Source organism: Peromyscus leucopus, chromosome 5, assembly GCF_004664715.2.
Source record: "Peromyscus leucopus breed LL Stock chromosome 5, UCI_PerLeu_2.1, whole genome shotgun sequence".
NCBI lineage: Eukaryota > Metazoa > Chordata > Mammalia > Rodentia > Cricetidae > Peromyscus > Peromyscus leucopus.
In genome coordinates, this window is record NC_051067.1 from 10,089,959 (window position 1) to 10,097,071 (window position 7,113).

The following is a 7,113-nucleotide window of genomic DNA, read 5'->3' on the forward strand; positions in this document are numbered from 1 at the left end:
CACTCACCGCCTCCCCGGCCGCTACCCGAACCGCTCGGTCCCGCTCGGCGCCGCCTCCCGCTGCCGGAAGCGCCACGGTCCCGCGCGCCGCCCCCAGGAGCGCGGCCCTGAGGCGCGCTCACGACGCGCGGCCCCGCCCAGAGGCTCCTGCCTCTGCCTCGGCGTCACTCGCTGCTCCTGCTGCTGAGCTCCGCGCTCTGTGCACGCCCCTCGTGCCCGCGCTTCTGCTTCTGGCCCCACTAGAAACGCCCAAGTTCATCCTCGCCGCCGCGGTGGGCAGCCCAGGTCAATACCACTGTAGTTCAGTTTTGTTTCCCTTAAGAGACGAACTTTCATCATCCAGAAACCCGCTCCTTCATTCATTTGGGCTAGTGTTTCTTAAAATGCCACGTTTGGCACAACTATAAGGAAACTTAGATGATACAAGTGCCACCACCTCATTTAAACCTTCAAAAGAGTCATTGGCTGCTGGACCCGACCATAGGGGAAGTGCAGACCAGAGGCCTTTTCCGGAGGCTGCTGAGCTTAGCCAGGAGGAAAAGTTGGTGGCAGACCAGCTTGGATTAGGTAGAGGAATGGACTGAATCCTGGACGCACTTTGAAGGCCAGCACAATCTGGCAAATGACGAATTACATTCGTAGAAACCCCCCCCCCCCCGCAAGGTGACTGTTAAATGTATATGAGAAAATAAAGAGCCTGAAACAGCCAAAACACTTTGAAGAAGTAGATTGTCCTACAGTTACAAAATTTGGCACAGAGCAATGGTAAAGAAGGGGGGAAGTGTTAGTACCAGGATCAACAAGGAGCTCCATTCAGCCAAACAGACATTCCAGACCCAGTGGAAAGAAGGTCACCGTGGAGAGATGGGAAAGGGATCACACTCCTATCAGGAGCTTCTACGGTGCAAGGCTGGTCCAAGAAGCCCCTAATAACACTGAAAAGCAGTGTTCCTTCTGAGTGTGGAGAGGGATGATGTGACCAAGCGCACCAGGGAGGGGGATGATGTGACCAAGTCCACTGATCAAATTAGCTACCTCTGAGTATGAAAGAGCTGCTGCTTTGAAGCCTACTGAGTGCCATGTGACCCATTGCTTCAAGCTCTTATCACCTTGACTTCCCCAGTGTGATGGACCGTGCTTTTGAACTGTGTCCTAAAATAAATCCTTTCTCCCCTGGGTTGCTTTTGTCAGAATGTTAATCACAGCAACAGAAAAAGAAACCAAGACAGTTCCCACGTGAAAACCTGGTCTAAGTCAAGAAGACAGTTTGTCTGCTACTGCATTGGCCCATTGTACTATACTCATTAAACAGGTCCCTTCCTACTTAGGACTGGCTTATGTGAATTATGCCCACTAAGCCCCCGCCATAAGATGTGGTTCCTGAATATACTGTATCACAAGGCAGGAGGGAAAGGTTAGGTATTTACTCAACATACTGTGATCAATGAAATTCCTGCCTTGGACAACATGAAACTAACTCAATTGCAGGTAAATTCATAAACCAAACATGGAAAATAAAACTCTGAGCAATATTTTACAGACATTTTGAATGGTGTTCATTATTCTCAGAGGTCCTGTCTATTCTTAATCTGATTGTAAGATGGCCTAAAAAAGGATTCAGAAGGAAAAGGAGGACCCAGTGTCCTGACCAGTTTTATGTTGACACAAGCTACAGGCGTCAAAGAGGAGGGAGCCTCAATTGAGAAAATACTCTATAAGATCAGGCTGTAGACAAGCCTGCGGGACATGTTCTTCTTAATTAGTGATTGATGTGGGAGGGCCCCACCCCCACCCATTGTGGGTGGTATCATCCTGGCCTGGTGGTCCTGTGTTCTCTAAGAAAGCAAGATGAGCTTGCCGTGAGGAGTAAGCCAATAAGCTGCACTCCTCCTCTGCATCAGCTCCTGCCTCCAGGTTCCTGCCTTGTTTGAGTTCCTGTCCTGACTTCCTTTGATGATGAATAGTAAAATGGAAGTGTAAGCCAAATAAACACTCTCCTCCCCAAGTTGCTTTGGTCAACATGTTTCATCATAGCAATAATAACCCTAACTAAGACATCCAACAAAGCACAAAAGAACCTTACAAAGAGCTAGTGGGCTAAAAGAGATTGTGAGTAAGTATTTAAGATAAATGTTATTAATCCAGTGTAACACTTGCAACAGTAGAATTTCTAACCTGACATCTTTGCAACAGTATCTGTAACTAAGTGCTATGTAAGTAAGCCAGATAAGGGCCACCAGGCTGGCTGCAGAGCAGAAGGCATAGTGGATACAACTCCATCAGTTTTCTGTTGCTACAGTAACCACATACCATAACTCCCAAACCCCAGGCTGTACCACAGTAACAGAGTGTTCTATTCCTAAGTCTGTGGTTGGCTGTGCATTTCTGCTTCTTCCAGCTGCTTTCTGCTAGCTTACTCATAGACCCCTCATCTCTGCATCTGAGGCCTTAGCTAGAGCAACTGACTGACTTTGCTCTGTTTGAGTTTCTTTTCTTGCATGTGCAGTCCTGGGCACATTTGCATAGCAAAGGAATGGAAGGGAGGACAGTAGAGGCCAAGGCTTAGTTAGGCCTGCACACTCGAATTCTGCTGCAGTCTGTGGGTCCAAGTAAGCAACAAAATGATCATTTACCTGTTCAGGAGCAAAAGATCACATCCCTGCCAAGCAACAGTGTGCAGGTGAAGAACTGGGGGTCCCCCAAATCCTGTCATATAGGTCTTTGCCTTTTCAGGACCTCCATTCTTCTGGGAATAGACCCTCTCCCTCCTTCTATTTGATCTGGTCAGATGATCACTTCTGGGGCTTTCTCCTTTCAGATCTGCCTCAATTGCAGGTACATGACTCACATTGGGTCAAACAGACTCCTGGCCTGAATTTGTATTAAACACTGGGACAGAGACATCAATCTTCTCCAGTCCCTCTGCCACACATGATCATAGACTGAGGGTGCTAAGCTAAGAGCATTTGAATCAAGGGAGACAAGCTACCCCCTTTTGCCAGTTAGAAGTGAGCAAGCTGAAAGATGAGAGAGCTCGGAGGGCATGTCAAACCTTGGGCCTAGCCAATCCTGAAGCTAGGTCTATCCCTGGGCTTCTGGTTACAGGGACAAGGACAGATTTCTTGTTACAGGGCTTCTAGTTACAGGGACAAGAAATCTGTCCCTCTCCTACCCCATGTATGTCTTCTGAGTTGTATTTCCAGCCCTGGTTGGCTGGGGATTCTTGGCAAAATCTGAGGTGAATAGAACTGAGTTTGAAAAAGTAGAAAACATAGGTGGGCAAAGGAGGAAGAAATGAGAGGAGGCATTAAAAGAGAAAGTGGGTGTGCCCGTGTGTTTTCAGCATTGTTTTAAATAGGTGGGTTTTGTTGTTTGTTTTGTTTTCTCCAGAAATAGCTTTTGAGGGACTAAGCTGCCTCTGCTTGGTGCTGAAACAGAATGCGTGGGGAGTTTTGCTCTCCAGCCCTGCTGAGCACTGTGAAAACTTTGCATTTGAATGGACTTTAAGCCATTCAGGGCACAGCTTGAACAAACAAAGATGAAGTCAGCAAAAGTGGGAGCACATTCCTGAGCATTATAAAGTTTAGTGATGTGAGCAAAGACGCTGCTGGATGGAGTACAGTGTCAAGGTTTTAGGGCGTGGTCACTCACCGAGAATCAGCTCCGTGCCTTTCATGAATGAAACCTTTCACGAACACTTTCAATTCTGATTACATAGCCCAAGATACTTTTGATAATAAAAGAAATATATCATCATATAACTTTGATGTTCTAGTTAGGGTTACTATTGCTGTGATGAAACACCATGACCAAAAACAATGAGGAAAGGGTTAATTTGGCTTATACTTCTGTATCACTGTTCATCATTGAAGGCAAGCATGACAGGAATTCAAACAGGGCAGGGACCTGGAAGCAGAAGCTGAATCAGAGGCCATGGAGGAGTGCTGCTTACCGGCTTGCTCCTCATGATTTGCTCAACCTATTTTCTTGTAGAACACAGAACCACTAGCTCAGGAATGACCCCACCCACAGTGGCTGGAGCCCTCCCACAGTAGGTAGGACCCTCCCATATCAGTCACTAATTAAAATGCCCTACAAGCTTGCCTAAAGCCCAGTTTTATGGAGGCATTTTCTCAGTTGGGGCTTCCTTCTCTCTGATGACTGTTGCGTGTGTCAAGCTGACAAAACCAGCCAGCACACTTGCACTTGATAAGTATGGGAAAAGCACATGTGCGCTTTCAGTAGGACGTCCCAGAATCTCTGTTAGAATTTTAGTATCTTTCTATAAACTGAAATTCCAGAAAAAAGTTTAGCATCTTTCTGTAAACTGAAGTCATATCTGTGTTAAAGATTCCACACAAAGCCAGCTGGCTGGTTAGAAGTTTGTAATTGCGCAGAGTTGGCATGTTGCCCCAATTAACTTTACACTTGATTTTAGCCAAAAGGCCGAGAAGCGATATCCCAATTAACTTTAGTCCCATCAATAAATAGCCACTCCTTTGCCATAGCAAGTAAAACGTTTCAGAATGCAAAGATTAAAAATGCTCAGATGGTGGCTGAGGCCTATGGCAGAGACTTCCCTACTTTGCTGTGAACATCTAACTGATGTTTCCATCAATGTGTTTGAAAAATGCTGTGATTTGTGGCTTTTGTTCTATAATTGTCAGAAAATCTTGATACAGTTTCCACATTGGAACATGTTATTTGGGGCAAATCGAGTCTGTGGTTCTGGACCGTGGTCACTTGTATTCGGCTCAAAAATGATCTACCTTTTATTTCCTATAAGGTAAAGGCTGTACTTAAAAAATTAGTTAATTAGTTTAAAATTTATGTGCATGTGTGTGTGCCTGCACAAATTTATGTGCACCATGTGAATGCAAGTGCTTACAGAGGTCAGAAGATCAGAGACATAGAACAGCAGGCCACAGCTAACTTCACCTTGACAGCTCTCAGCCTTTCCTGTTTCCTCAAACTGGAAGCTGATGGTTATGATAAACGGCGCTGGTGGTGGCGCTGGTGGTGGCGCTGGTTACTGGCGGAAAAGTCATGGGCCACACCACGACTACCAGAGCTTTATTAGAAAGAAGTAGGGGATAGAAGGGAGGAGAGCCAGGCCTGGAGAGAAAGAAAGATGGCAGCAGCAGAGCAGAGAGCGGGGAGCAGAGAAGGAACAGAAAAAAGAGGGGAGGGGGTTCCGCTTCTGACTTTTTAAGGCGGGTATGTAGTTGCCAGCCTCCGCTGATGACGTAAGAGTAAAATGCAAGACCCCGAGCTGTGCATGTGCCAGAGTGAGGGCAGGATCCTAACAGAAGCCTCTGAGTCCTCATCTGGAATGAATCTCAGCTGAACTACTGCTAAAAGCCTCAAAGCTTAACCAGCTAGTTCCTGGTCCTCACATCTTATATACCTTTCTGCTTCCTGCCATCACTTCCTGGGATTAAAGGCGTGTGGCACCCTCCCTGGCTGTTTCCAATGTGGCTTTGAACTCACAGAGATCCAGATGGATCTATGCCTTCAGAATGCTAGGATTAAAGGTGTGAGTGCCACCAATTTCTGGCCTCTATATCTAGTGGCTGTTCTGTTCTCTGACCCCAGATAAGTTTATTAGTGTTCACAATATGTTGAGGAACACAATATCACCACACAGTTGTGAGCTGCTCAGCGTGGGTACTGGGAACCAAATTCAGGTCCTCTTCAAGAACAGTACACATTCTTAATAGCTAAGCCTTATCCCTAGCTCTGAGAATGGTAATCTTTTTATTATTATTATTATTATTATTATTATTATTATTATTATTGTCATTACACTTCCTTCCAATATTTCCTTTTCTAATCCTTCAAACTTCTGTTCACTCTGTCTGAATATCACCTCTAGACAGTCTGAATGGTGCCTGTTGTGGCTGGAATGTGCAATCTCTCCTTTAGATAGGTTCACGTTTGAATGCTTGGTCCCCAGAAGGTGGCGATGTTTTGGAAGGTTATGCAAATTTAAGGAGGTAGTGCCTTGCTGGAGGAAGTGAGTTACCGGGGACCAGCCTCATGGTTTTATTTCCTATTCTATTTCCTGAGTGTGGATACAATGTGACCAGTCAGGCTTTTGCTACCATGCCTTCCTTGCCGTGATGGACTGTCTCCCTCTGGAACATTAATCCAAAACAAACCCCTTCTCCTTTAAGGTGCTTTTGTCAGGGTGTTTTTTTTTTTTTTTTTAATTATTATTTAGTGACTAAGTAACTAAAGTGCCTTGCAGGCAGACCATCTTGGGCCTGAGTCCACCTCTGCTTTGATATCAATGAGATCCAGACACATTGGTGCCAGAGCCTCTCCATGCCTTGGTGTTTATAGCCCTAGGGTGAGTTAAAGTGTGTGTCTGACTTCAGGGCCTAGTGTGAAGATTACCAAAGTCATGGACCTTGAAGATCAGCAGGGCACCCAGCTCGAGGGAGTAAGGATTAGTCAAAGTTTTTGTGTTAAAGACTTTAAAGTACTGAGATTGAACAGAACTCAGTCCCTCACACATGGTAGGCAAGTTCTCTACTGGTAAACTATAGTTGAAATCTGCAAAATCTCCTTAAAACAAGAGGTTTAGTTTCTTTGTTCAATTTTATATCCCTATTGTCAAACAGGACATCCGTTGGATTAAACATGTGCTTGTGAAATTGGATGTTAGGCACACACCTATGTTTTATGCTCTTCTTTCTTTTCTTACAGTTAGAGTTCAACATTATTTTTCACCATTTCCCAAGATGCTTCTTCCGAGTGCTGGAGAATCTGCCTTGGATAGAGCAGGTTTAAGCCCCTGTGTCTTCAAGCAGCTCTTGGGCTTGGAAGTGAAGACAGATTATAGACACCGAGATAAATGAGGTGCCACATGATGGATGAAGGGAAGGAGAGAGGGAGAGAGGTGGGGAGGTGGGGCAGGGGACAGGGAGGGAGGGAGGGAGAGAGAGAGAGAAAGAGAGACAGAGAGAGAGAGAGAGACAGAGAGACAGAGAGAGACAGAGAGACAGAGAGAGAGAGAGAGAGCAAGAGCCCTGTTTGATGATGACTGGTCAATTTGAAGAAAGACAGGATGACTGATTTCTTCTAAAACAATCATATAATAAATATGTT

At 45.5% G+C, this 7,113-nt stretch overlaps 1 protein-coding gene across 2 annotated transcripts in view; it reads right to left on the reverse strand.

The window, feature by feature from the left end:
• The window catches only part of Sfxn1 (sideroflexin 1), a 44,811-nt gene extending 44,698 nt beyond the window's left edge, over positions 1–113 (reverse strand). For both annotated transcript variants that reach the window (XM_028863784.2, XM_028863783.2), the window contains exon 1: positions 8–113. The gene's annotated coding sequence lies outside the window, so the exon portion shown is untranslated. The remainder of the gene's footprint in view (positions 1–7) is intronic.
• Between the last annotated feature and the right edge of the window lie 7,000 nt (positions 114–7,113).